Source organism: Sus scrofa, chromosome 10 (genome assembly GCF_000003025.6).
Source record: "Sus scrofa isolate TJ Tabasco breed Duroc chromosome 10, Sscrofa11.1, whole genome shotgun sequence".
Taxonomy (NCBI): domain Eukaryota; kingdom Metazoa; phylum Chordata; class Mammalia; order Artiodactyla; family Suidae; genus Sus; species Sus scrofa.
In genome coordinates, this window is record NC_010452.4 from 45,494,562 (window position 1) to 45,508,883 (window position 14,322).

A 14,322-nucleotide genomic window follows, 5' to 3' on the forward strand; every position below is an offset into this window, starting at 1 on the left:
CAACTCTAAGTGCAATTGAACCTAAGCAAAATCTTTTTTTTTGAAAATTATTTATTTAATAATCTCCTCCCTTTCATTTTCTTTTCCTGAAAACACAAATATTTGCATGGGAATTCCTAACAGTCTGTTAATTTTCTTTCCCATGATTCATTTCTTTTTCTACCTCTCCTTTTACCTGGGATTTTTTTTTAAATATTTTATTTTTTTTCCCACTGTACAGCAAGGGGATCAAGGTATTCTTACATGTATACATTTTTCCCCCACCCTTTGTTCTGTTGCAATATGAGTATCTAGACATAGTTCTCAATGCTACTCAGCAGGATCTCCTTGTAAATCTATTCCAAGTTGTGTCTGATAAGCTCAAGCTCCCCGATCCCTCCCACTCCCTCCCTCTTGATTAGCCTTGAATAAAGAAGTTTTCACTTGGGATAGACCATAATGCAAGATAATATAAGAAAGGGAATGTATATATATGTATGACTGGGTCACTTTGCTCTGCAGCAGAAGTTGGCACAATGTTGTGAATCAACTATATTTTAATAAAAAAATTCAACTAAAAATAGTTATTATATAGTACTCCATAGTAATAGTAGTATGATATATGGTATAATATAATAATAACATAATATATAGTTCATATAGTTCATGCCTCTCAAATTTTATAATATATGATATTATCATTATATTACACTATATATATTTAACCTAAAAACTATATATATATATATAATTATATAGTTAACACAATCTCCATCTTTTATACTGTGCCAGCTTTTGCCCAGTTCCCATATTTCTCCAACCTCTAATCTATGCATACCAAAAGAAATTGTGAATTGAGTGAAAAAAATTGGTTTACATTACTTTAATGGGGGTGGTGATGAGGTGGGGTCCCCTAGTCTAAATTCCAGCCTTGAACTTTAGCAGGGCCCCGTAGATAGAATCACAAAGACTTACCCCAGATAAATGCTGGTGGTCAGGATCAGCACCACTTCATCCGTAATCCTAAAGATCTGCAGGCCCCAGGGGACGTGTATCCAGGTTTCCTGCTCTCCCACCTTGAAACAAAAGTGACTGAACTTTAATGCCTTTGAAGTTTGAAGGTTGGAAAAAGAGCGGGGAGCTGGGATCAGGCTTTGAATAGTTTGAGGCATTTAATTAAGGGAAAGACAAATTAAGTTAACAAATCTTTCCTCTTAAGATGTCATGAATCCAGTAGATTCTTTTTTATAATGTGAATTTCTCAGTGGAACCTGCCGCCCACTTCCCCCCTTCCTTTTCCAAACCATGGTTTTAGAAGTACTCACAAAGTTTTTAATTTTCACAGTAGCTGCAGGTGTTGGCAGAGAAACATTTTGTGACGCTAAATAGTTCATACCACTCAAATTTGTAAATAGGTAGGTCTAGGTATGTGAAACATATCAGTTCTTTACACTGGCAATTAGATGAATGCTGAACCCTAGAATTACAAATAGTATTATTTTTATAAATATCTTTAATGAGATTTAATTAAATTTTCAAAAAATAAATGAAGGTTTAGATAATTTTGCTTAAAAATTTAAAGTAAGTAACTTAAGTTGATCAAATAAAATTTTTGAGAAACATTTTGATAAATGTAATTTGTATTTTCTATTTTAATTAATAGTTATAGAAAAGATCTTTTAAAAAGTATGTAAAAGTGGTTTTGGAATTTTTTTTTACCTTTGCATTCATTTACATTTTGGTTGAAAATATATAGTCAAAATTTGTCACTTAAAGTCACTACTGTAAATTTTTCTTCAAGTCATTACTGTCAACTGAGCAAATATTTTTAATTAATTAATTTTTTTTAATGGCTGCACCCACGGCACTTGGAAGTGCCCAGCCCAGGGATCAAATCTAAGCTGCAGCTGCGACCTGCACCAAAGCTGTGGCAATGCTGAGTCCAGGGATTGAACCCTTGCCTCCACAGCTACCCATGTGGCTGCTGTTGGATTTGTAACCCACTGTGCCATAGTGGGAACTCCTAAACAAATACTATATAATTATCTTCATTATAACAACATAATTATTGATTTTGTGGGAAAAAAATGAAAAATAAACTTCATGGAGTTATTTGCAATTTATGAGTTACATGTCTTATCTTACAACTTGTACTGTAACAAAATATCCTGACCTATACAAAAATAATTAAATTTAGTCATTCACTGGTTTACTGATTTGTAGTGTTAGAAAAACCACAGCTATGTGTACATTTTTCTATTTTGTCATTATGAAGGTGTATTTGTTAAGGTGGTAAGACATTTTTTTCATAGTTTTTAGTGTGATTGTTAGTGTCTAATTATTTCATCCAATACATGTCTGGATTTGTCATCTTAACCTTCTGTCTCACAAAGGTTAGGGGCACGGCTGCATGGACTCAGAACGAAGCATCCACAGGAAGTAGTTCCTTTCATCCTGTTTTCTAGAGATGACTTTATGGAAGCATCCTTTATGGCCATATGACAGAAATTGCTTCCTGTACACTGACCTCGCAGAAGCTGACCCGCGCATCCATGTCAGTTAATTATGGTCCCATATGCAGGTTCCTTGATCCCAGAGACTGCCATGGCTACACTCTCTATGTCGCAGCCTTTGTCTTTAGAAATAGATCTTTTATGGTAGAACTGTGTCACGTACTGATCTCGAGAACAAAAAGGAATTAGAGGGTGGAATTAATAATAGTCACTGTTCTAAAAAAAAAAAAAATAGGTGGAATTGCTGTCTTATTGTGGGAAAAATTAGAAACACTTAAACATCATTTTCCCTCCAAACCTGCTTACATTTTGTGTCATTTTCGGGAGGAACATATTTATGGACTGTTGCTATACAAAAACGTTAGGCACCTATTTACTGTGGTATTTAAATGAAAAAGGAAGCATTGTAAATGCGTTAGTAACTGTCTCCTCATATGAGGTATGCATCATACTGTTATTACATGAATTCAAGATAAAAATACATTCAAAGTTCATTCTTTACAGAATTTATAATTTCAGTTCTATTTTTTTCCTTTTAAGTACTTTAAAAACACCGCTTTTTGTACTGCCAAAAAAAAAAAAAAAAAAAAAAAAGAAAAGGAAAAAAAGAGAAAAGGATATACGTCTGTGCAAATGTGACTGTGTCTGTGCTGATGTGAAGTTTGTTGAATTTTTCTCACCTTACTCTATTTTTGTCAGTGAGATTAATCTGGAAGATCCTAAGTGCAGGCCCTATGACTTGCCATTAGGGAAATGGTTCGAACTTGGCAGCCTCACCCCTGAGAGCAGTGCCTTTCTCTCCTCCTCCTTAGATGCTCTCCTTCTAGGAAAAGCCTCTGAATAAAGAAGGGAGCAAATCGAACAACCCTGGGAAGTGAATTGACCCCTCTTACTTATTCCTACACTCCCTTTCCTTCTGCAAAAATACTACAACTAACTGACACCTAAACCCCACAGCTGCTCCTGTTATGGGATGGGGTCCCTGATGACGGATGACTCTATCATCGTCTCTCCTAAACAGTTGAGTACCTTGACCTTGCTACTTTTGTGTGACCTTCTTGTGTTTCTTGTGACCTTCAGGGCTCCTCTCTGGTTAAAGACCAAGGTAGGAAGTGCCTTATTTCTCAGAGAGGAAGAAATCCGATCCCACAGCTACAATATTTAATTTTCTAATAATCTTTAATTTTCTAATAATCACTGAAGTACCTTTTGTCTGTGGTATTGGCTCCCCCAGACTACCCAGAAAGCCTGTAGTAGAGACTTTCAATGCTTTTTTACATTCTTAGGTGATTGGAACTTACAAATAAGCATTAACAAATAATTACGAATAGGATCTTGTGAAATTTGTCTGTGGGTCCATATTATAAATGTTTTGTGTTAATCCATGCAGAGAGGAAGTTCTGGGCAGTGGTTTTGTCACTACTGGTAATCAGGATCACCTGTACAGCTTTTAGAAATTCAGATTCCTGGGCTCATTGTTGACCCACCAAATAAAAAATGGGGGTCGGCGGCAAGGATGGGGGAGTTGGAAGTTATGCTACATAACCTCCACTTGCCTGTCCACATGCATCCATCACTCTTTTCCATTCTGCTTTGTATCCAAGAGGCTGATCAGTACAAGCAACGGTAGTGAGCATCCTTGCCTTTTGGCTTCCAGGTTCTTCCACAAAGGGGGCTCTAGGGGAAGACAGGAGGGAAGAATGAGGGTGTGTCTGGGAATTTATTACCCCTCACCCCTCCCTGCAGGTTGTTTCTAGCTGGAGACCTCCCACCTGAAGGTCCTGTCCAAGCTGTTCTCTCCATAGGATTGTGTCCTCATAACCATTCCCTTCCTTGTCTCTTTGATCTTCAGGTGATAAGCTTCTGGGTTCCTGTACTTTCTCTTGGAGTTTTCTTACACTCTGCCCAGGTCTTTTAAATAAATTATTTTAGACTTGTGGTTGTCAAGGGGGAAGGGGGAGGGAGTTGGATGGATTGGGAATTTGGGGTTAATAGATGCAAACTATTGCACTTGGAATGGATAAGCAATGAGATCCTGCTGTACAGCACTGGGAACTATATCTAGTCACTTATGATGGAGCAGGATAATGTGAGAAAAAAAGAATGTGTACATGTATGTGTAACTGAGTCACCTTGCTGTGCAGTAGAAAATTGAAAGACCACTGTAAACCAGCTATAATGGAATAAATAAAAATCATTATAAAATAAAAAAATTTAAAAATAAATACAGAAAAAATAAATTTTAAATTAAATGTTTTTTTAATTTTTTTTTTTAACCACTGATATGGCAGTTCTTGGGCTAGGGGTCAAATCGGAGCTGCCACTACTGGCCTATACCACAGCCACAGCAATTCAGGGTCTTTAACCCACTGAGTGAGGCCAGGGATCGAACCTGCATCCTCACAGAGACAACATGAGCCACAACGGGAACTACAAATAAAATATTTCTTAAATTATCTAATTTGAGTGTATAATCTCTCTCTCTCTCTCTCTTTTTTTTTTTTGCTAGAATCCTGATAGGGAGTTGAAAATATCTATCTAAAATGTTTGGCATCTCTTTGTTCCTGAAGATAGCACATTGTTGTATATTGTACAGATACATTGAGTTTGTTTAGAACAAGTTTTCATGGTTTATCCTTGTTGTTCATGATTTTTTTTTAAATTTTGGCTTTTGAAATTTATTACACTCATTTTGCGTACAGTTTGAATTTTGGAAAAAGCATACATGCCTGTGTAATCACTCTGACAATCAAGTTAAAGAAATATTTCAATCACAGCAAAACTTCTGTGTCCCTTGCTAATCTATCTCTTCTCTACCCCGACCCCAGGCAAAAACTGATCTGCCTTCTGTCACTCCAGATTTGTTTTGCCTCTTCTAGAGTTTTATATAAATGCGGATATGCAATATGTATTCTCTTGTGTCTGTTTCTTCAGTTATCATAATGTTTTTGAGATGCATCAACATTGTTGTGTCTGTCAATGGCCTGTTTTCTTTTTTTTTTTAACTGCTAAGGAGTATTCCAATATATAAGCATGCCACAACTTATTAATCCATTCTGTATATCCATAGCCATTAAATATCCATTTATGGTCATGTGAGTTATTTCCCATCTTTAACTATTGTGAATAAAGCTGTTGTGAACATTTTTGGATGTCTTTTTGTGGATATTTGGTTTCATTTCTTTTGGGTAAATGTCTAAGAGTGGAATTGCCAAATCTTAGGGTTAGCATATGTATCTTTATTAGTTGACACCTTTATAAGATTGATCTTATAATCCATAAATATGACATATATATCCATCTAAGTTGGTTTAATTAGTTAATTAATTAATTTTTTTTTCTTTTTAGGGCTGCACCCGCAGCATATGGAGGTTCTCAGGTTAGGGGTCGAATCAGAGGTACTGCTGCCGGCCTGTGCCACAGCCACAGCAACACAGGGTCTGAGCTGCGTCTGTCACCTACACCACAGCTCACAGCAACACCAAATCCTTAACCCACTGAGTGAGGCGAGGGATCAAACTGGCAGCCTCATGGTTCCTAGTCGGATTAGTTTCCACTGCACCATGACGGGAACCCCAGTCTTGTTTAACTTCTCGTATCATGTCCTGTAGCCTTTTTTTCAGTAGAAGTATTGAAGAATAGAATTTTTTTTTTTTTGGATGTACTCACAGTGAATGAAAACCTCCTGGGCCAGGGATCAAATTCAAGCCGTGACCATGAATTACACCACAGCTATGGCAATGCTGGATTCTTAACCTAGTCTGCCAGGCCAGGGATCAAACTCACGCTTCAGCAGTGACCTGAGCTGCAGCAGAGACAATGCCAGATCCGTAACCTGCTGCGGCTCAGCGGGAGCTCCTAGAAATCTTTTTTTTAAAATTGAATTACAGTTGATTTACAATGTTGTGTTAATTTCAGCTGTATATAAAAGTGGTTCATTTATACATACATTCATATATACATATGTATAGCAAATATGTATATATATTTTTCTTCTTTATATTCTTTTCCATTATGGTTTACCTCAGGATATTGAATATAGTTCCCTTTACTATAGTAGCTCCTTGTTTATTTGTTCTAGATGTAAAGTTTACATCTGCTAACACCAAACTCCTACTCTGCCCCAACTCTGATAAGCACAAGTCTGTTCTGTTTCTGTGAGTTGCTTCTGTTCTGTAAATATGTTCATTTGTACCATATTTTAGATTACACATATTTTAGACTCTGTTATCATATGGTATTTGTCTTCCTCTTTCTGACTTACCTCACTTGGTGTGGTAATCTCTGTTTGCACCATGTTGCTGCAGTTGGCTTTATTTCATTCTTTTTTATGCCTGAGTAGTATTCCATTGTATATATATACCACATTTGGGAGTAGACATCTTGAATACCCTTTCTTAGATTTATCTCATAACTTATTTAACTTATTTTATGTTTGCTAGTGGTATTACAAGCATTATAAATTTTAAAATTCCATTTTTTATTTGTTGTTGGTCTTTAGAAACAAAGGTGACTTTTACATACTGACCTTGGAACCAACTATCTTGCTAAACTTACTTGTTAATTCTAATAGTTTTATTTTCTTTTGCATTTTGTATATGCAAAAATCAACTTACTTGCAAATGATGGACACTTTTATTTCTTGCTTTCTAATTCTTAGGCTTTTTTCCCCCTTTTCTTATCACACTGGCTAGAACTGGATGATTTTCAGTAGTATTATTAATAGGCATCCTTGTCTTTTTATCACTTTGGGGAAAGCTTCACATATTTCACAACTAAATACGGATTTGAGGGAGACATTCTTCTTTTTTAAATCCGTGTAAAGAAGTTTATTAGTATTCTGATATCTCATGATTAATTTGAAATGTTTTTTGTTTTTAAAATTTTTTATTAGAGTATAATTGATTTACAGTGTTGTGTCGAGATATTCTTTATCAGATTAGAGAATTCCGTTCTATTCTTTGCATTTAAGTGTACTATTAAAGTGTTTCATGAATGAGTAATGGATTTTTCACAAATGCATCTTTATTTTTTAATTTTTTGCCTTCTTTTAGGGCCACGCCTGTGGTATATGGAAGTTCCCAGACTAGGGATCAAACTGGAGCTGCATGCCACAGTCATAGCAACACGGGATCCAAGCCGTATCTGTGACACCACAGCTCACACAAATACCGTATCTTTAACTCACTATGGGAGGCCAAGGATCAAACCCGCATCCTCATGGATACTAGTTGGGTCCATCACCTGCTGAGCCACGATGGGAACTCCCATAAATGATTTTTAAGACCTTATTTGGATTATTATCTCTCGACCACTTTTTATAAATTTGTTATTTGCATACTTATTCATTTTTTAAGAACCTACTTTTTATTTTCTGTATCCATCACAACTGGGGTAATTAAATTTGATACTCTCTCATGTTTATTTGCATATTTTCCCCAAACTTTGAGAAAACTCTTATTTTAGTGTCTTGAGTAAAAACAAAAAAGGATGTTTATTTAAATGCACATTTTATGACATTTTTAAGATGATTAAAGTCATTTTCAGTTTTATGCTTTTTTTATGGGTAATGCCCTAAAACATATGTGTAAACTCTGAAACCTACTTATATTTAAAACGGCTTATAATCTCTATACGTTGTTTTATTTCTTGTGAACCTACAACTCAAATAATGATTGCATCTAATTTTAGAAGAAATAAAGTTAACAAAATAACTATGAGCTCTTTGGAACCAAAAATAGGGAGATAAGAGTTGGTAAAAATGATCTTTAGAAAATATAAATCTGCAGAGTTAGTTCTTAGCGACTCAAAATGTGAAATTCTTTGTGACTTTTGGGGTCAATCTAGTGTTAATTTTCAGAGGTCACATTCCTAGTACACAGGCTCTGAGATGGGGATTAGAGCACAGGGGGTTTGTTAGGAGCCTTTTCTGTAAGGGAAGCCACATTAGATCAATGGAGAAGTCAAATTGCAGTGCAGTTGTGACGGAGACCAGAGTGATACCCACAGGGACTTCTAAAGCTGGGATGGTCTTCAGAGTCATTTTACTGTGAGGCAGGCAATGGTCAAAGTTTTATACTTCTCCCTTGACCAGTCATAGCGTATTGGCTGCCCTCTGGAGGGACGTGTAACCTTGGACCAGGGCAGTTCCTGGAGAGGGGCTGTGCTAAGAACTCCTTCACCAACTTTTCCAGCAGCCAGGGAATGAAAGCCTTCATCCTGAAGGGGAGATCTGGATAGCACACCATGGCATTGACTACACTGTGTTTAAGAAGATAGGCTATGGAACCGAATGATCTAGCACTGGGTTAATCCATCTTGCCTGATAATGCTTTGATTTTGTTTATGGAGTGCCCTGCCACAGTTTCAACTGTGCTATAAGGGAGAGAGATGGGATTGGGATTTGCAGATGGCTGTTTTTTGAGTTTCAGTTCTGCCATTTTACAGCTCTTTGTGTACTTTTCAGTAAGGTCACAACTAATTTGCATCTCAGTTTCCTATTCTTTTTTTTTTTTTTTTTTTTATTTTCCCACTGTACAGCAAGGGGGTCAGGTTATCCTTACATGTATACATTACAATTACAGTTTTTCCCCCACCCTTTCTTCTGTTGCAACATGAGTATCTAGACATAGTTCTCAATGCTATTCAGCAGGATCTCCTTGTAAATCTATTCTAAGTTGTGTCTGATAAGCCCAAGCTCCCGATCCCTCCCACTCCCTCCCCCTCCCATCAGTTTCCTATTCTATTCAGTGAAAATAGTAGTATGTCTTAAAGTTTAAAGGCATAAGAAATTGGTTGATGAACTCTTACTGTATATATCCCTTTTGTGGTTTTGCTGAAGGACTTTCTGCAATCATTTGCAAATTTACTTTATAGCTATTTATAAACCACATCCCATGGAGTGATTTTTAAATCATTTCCTTGCACTATTTTAGAAGCAGGGTAAAGTGGCTTATTCTAAGGACCTCTAAATAAATAAATTAATCTCACATAGACCTGACTTTTCCTAAAATAGATAGAGCAATGGCCATTTCCATAGAACCCCATAAAGAGCTTGAACTTGAACCCCATACAGAGCTCTGCTCTTATGATCAGCATTACATTTAGTTTCACAAGAAAATTACGCCTTTACTAGAAGGCCAAGTAGACTTAGAAAACTGATATTTTTACTATTTAGTCATGCATTTTTGCACCCAAACCCAAGTGTTAATATAAACAAGGAGAAAAATGGATCATACAAGCTAGTGAGTTAGTTACCAATTTCCAGAAAAATGCTCTCAAAAATTTCCTTGCTGAAGATTTCATTATCTCTCTTATTCAAGTCATCTTTTCCTCTGTCATGTGTGTATGCTGATTACTGTCTTTCAATAGGACATACATGGTTTTCTTTCTCTTTCCGCAGCACAGATGATCAATTCATAAGCAGTGGCCATTTGGGGGCTGAATGTTTGTTTACCCTATACTAAGTTGGATATTTTTTCTGTGGTTCATCCTTAATGAAGACAGTTGAGGTGGAGGCTGTAGCTGGGTTCAGAGGGGGAGTACCTTGGGGGAACCTATCCCGAATTAAATCATGGCAGCTAGTAGTCTGTCTGACCTTTGTAATGCTCCAGGACTGTAAAATGTATTATCTCCCCCAAATGCTACTACAATGCATTTTTCTTCTCTCCTTTCCCTGCCCCTGAAATGACATTATATGATTTCCTCTTGTAGGCAAGTTAGTTAATAGCTAAATTCCATCCAAATCAATTTGTGACTAAGTAAACACCTCGTAATAAATAACACACTTTCAAAGTACATGTTTTTGGATTGATCTGACCTCGTCCAACAGGATCTGCCAATATTATTTTACATTAACTTCTGTCATGTTTAAATGCTTTTATAGGCTAATGGGGCGGTTTGTAATTTTGTTCTACCTAGGCTGTTTCTCAGATAGATGGCACATGACGGATAAATAAGATGTCTGCCAAGGTATTTGTATGGGCTGTTCACTGAGGGTTTCCTCGCTTCCTGCCCGCACACACAGAAGCTACCCTGGGAAATGAATGTGCCAGGATAAGTTATCTGGGCCTCATAAAATCTTTTTCAGAAGATTGAAATAAAGTCAGTGCTTGCCGAAGACAAATCAATTGTGACATTTCTGAATAGAGTGCGATGCATTTAATTAGCACAAGACATACTGGCAAATGCTGAATTACCCAATAAATCACTGGATGCTGGCGCCCATACCTAGCCAGCAATCAGCTGTCTTGTGAGATGTACAGCAAGTGATAATAGGGAGATCTGGCCATTTGTGTTGTCACTTTGCCCCATTTTCTGCTCAGTTTTTTTCTATTTTGACATTTGCACGCAGAGCCCTCTAATTACGCTGAACTATCAGCGAACGCTATGCCCACCCACTCTGAGAATATTTGGCAAATATTTGCATTGGCAAAGGACATCGACTGTTGTCATCTTGTGGCTTCTAAGGTCCTCCGTGGTAGGGGAGTAAGTGCAGATAAAAAATCCTCAACACAGACATGCTAGAAAAGCAGCTAGCAGGGTCATTGGATTGCAGTTCATTGAAAAGATTGAAGGTGTTACTTCAGTCATTTTTAAGTCTGACAAAGATATCTACCAGTTTAGGCAGAAAAATGGCTTACTTTAATGTTTGACACCTTTGGTTAATTTTTTTTTTTTTAACCTTGTAACTTAGAAGCTACTTCAGTCTGTCTTTGAAATGTTACAGCTAAAGAGCATTGAGGCTTCAATCCAATGTTTTGGCTATTGTGAATCTGAGGAAAAAAAACTGCAAATGAATTTGAAATGAGTCTTGCTGGCTCTGGAAGACAAGGCAGAACATTCCTTCCAATTGAGGGATATTTTGTGCATAAATTGGTGGTTCTGCTAGTCCGCCTTTTATTGACTAGGTTTCTGTGATGCAAACCGTAGGGTGGCTTCCCAAATAAAGACTAGATCCTAGGAAAGACCCCAGTTCTTCCCCCACCACATGGCTTCTCATCCTCTGGCACCATGTGAAGTGGTGACATTTCAGTTTCTCACTGGTGGATAGGTGCAATGTAAGGAAACAAGCAGCCTTTTAATTGTAAAGAATCTCAAGATTGTTGCTGAAACTTGGCCTCTGTCCACCAATGCTGAATAGAAACATGGAGTTTGGGGTGAAGGAGAAAAAGAGGGCTTTTATTACTTTGCCAGGCAAAGGAGGCCACAGCAGGCTAATGCCTTAAAGACTGTGCCCTCCATTGGGAAGAATTGCAGGGAGTTTTATAGTAAAAAGGAGAAAAACAGGTTTAGGGGTAAGAATCAGGGTTGAGGGCAAATATGCATTCTTCTTTCTTTGGGGGAATCTTTAGTTATCGAGGCTGGTGTCCTGAGATCTCAGCGGGACTCTGGTGGTTTTCTCGGTTATCATATCTTCGTCTTTCCTAAAATAAAAACACTTGTGAAAAAGGCATATTGATCAGAGATTAGGGCAATCTAGGCAAGTCCCCCCCACCACAAAAAAGATATCATGTGCTTATAATCTTTGACCCACAGGCATTTGTGCTCAGAGTGCCTAAGCTGTAGCTCGCAGGTGATTGTGTTTAGGATGTAATGAAGCCAGGAAGAAGCGCAAGGAAGGATGCTTAGCTATTTAATTTTAAACTAGTCATTTCTAAAAGAAGAATTAGGAATATAACTTTTCTCTTAGGTGTATGAGATGCCTGCATCAAGATCTGAAAAGCTGGAGTCTGATTTTCCTGGATGGTAGAAACCCTAGAAATACTAGAACCCCTGGTAGTGCTATGGCTTCTAATGACAACGCGGAGAGGAGAGAAGGAATCTTTAACACCTGGGAAGGTCCCACCTCTTTCCTCCATCCCCCATCCTAAGATAGGAATGGGGAAGAGATCCCTCTCTTCCCCAAGGCATCTATGGGAGCAGGGAGACAAGCATAAATTACAAAATAAAACCCACAGGCATCCAACAATAGCTGCTACATAGATCCTACCGAAATCCATCAGCACCCTGTACTTTCTTCCTGGTTCTCCTCATTACTGTGCTTAGGGACAATGATTTCCCAGCCTCAGGGGTTGGAACCTAGGTCAGGTTAAACCTGTCATGCTAATTTCATCCCTATTGCCAATGACTGGTTGAAGAAAGGGGATGTCATACTGTTCTGACCAATGGGATGTTGGGGTAGGTTCTGTCAGACAGGTTCCAGGACAGTTTATTTGCTCTTACATGGAGGCACAGAAAGTAATAATCTGTCTCTGAATGCATTTGAAGGAGGAGAACTAGAGATGATGTAATTATTTTTAGCAACAAGAGCACAGCCTGAGGGCTAAAGCCAACCCTTTAAGGATGGAAGTGTGAACAGATGATCCATCATCCCAGCTGACTGGACCAAGGGTGTTTCCATGACTTTGTACTTTAAATCCTAAAACCTGGAATGGGCCAGCCATGTGGGGACAGGTTGGTTACCCTAGAAAAGACTGGGTGTTTGGCCATATCATCAAGCTGTTGAATTAATCAACCCTGCAAAAGGTCTGGGGACTTTAATCATTGTGATAAATGTCCTTATTATTCATGCTATTCTGAGTTGTGCTTTGTTTCATGTGGCTGAAAGTTCCTAAATGACCAATATGGAAGGAATTTTATTCTAAATAAAACCCAACAAAAATGAGTGGTGCTAGAGTCATAGAAAGATTTTCTCTTTTTAAACAAGATTGGGCGTGTTCAGGGTGGTATGGCTGTAGATGATATAGTCTTTTTAAATGTGTTCTTGTTAATCTGAAACCTTTCACTTATAGTCTTTAATTCATAGACACATTGAAGTTCACTTAATAGGAATTAATAATCAGTTTATAACCAACAATATCATTTTGACCTATCACTTTACATGGCCACTCTCTGCTCTTATGATATAGTTAATTCTTAGAAATATAAATTACCATAAAGCAGACCAACCCTGGACTATTGTTCACACATCTTTTGTATCAGCAACAATAAAAGTCAAATGAGAAGTTAAGAATTCAAAATTCTTAATTAGCAACTTCAAATGACCAAAATGGCAAAGAGCAAGCACTAGTATAAAAGGAGGCCTTTTTAAAATTAAAGTATAATTGATTTACAATGTTGTGCCAATTTCTGCTGTATAGAAAAGTGACTAAGTCACATATATATTCTTTTTAAAGTATTTTTTCCATCATAGCCTTTCCCAGGAGATTGGGTATATATCCCTATGCTATATATAAGACCTTGTTGTTTATCCATTTTAAATGTTGTAGTTTGCATCTATGAACCCTAAATTCCCAATCCAACCCACTCCCTCCCTCTCCCCCTTGGCAATCTCAGGACTGTTCTCTATGTATGTGAGTCTGTTGCTGTTTTGCAGATAGTTTCATTTATGCCATATTTTAGATTCCACATATAGGTGATATCATATGGTATTTGTTTTTCTATGTCTGACTTACTTTAGTATGATAATCTCTAGTTGTATCCATGTTGCTGCGGATAGCATTATTTGGTTCTTTTTTATGGCTGAGTAGTATTCCATCAGATATAGGTACCACATCTTCTCAATCCACTCATCTCTCAATGGACACTTAGGTTGTTTCCAATATTATCTTTTAAAATTAATTTAAGACAATTTTTTTAAGGCAGCTTTGCTTCACTGAGTATCATTTTCATTGTCTGGAGCTGTATTTGTCATTCCATGCTTCCAGGGAGAAGGGTTACATTAGAAATCTGTCTCAGTGTAAGCAAAGCATTAGACAAAGAGCCACTTGTGTTCTTCAGTTTGCCTCTCACTTGACTGCATCACAAACACCATTGAGTATTTGTGGAG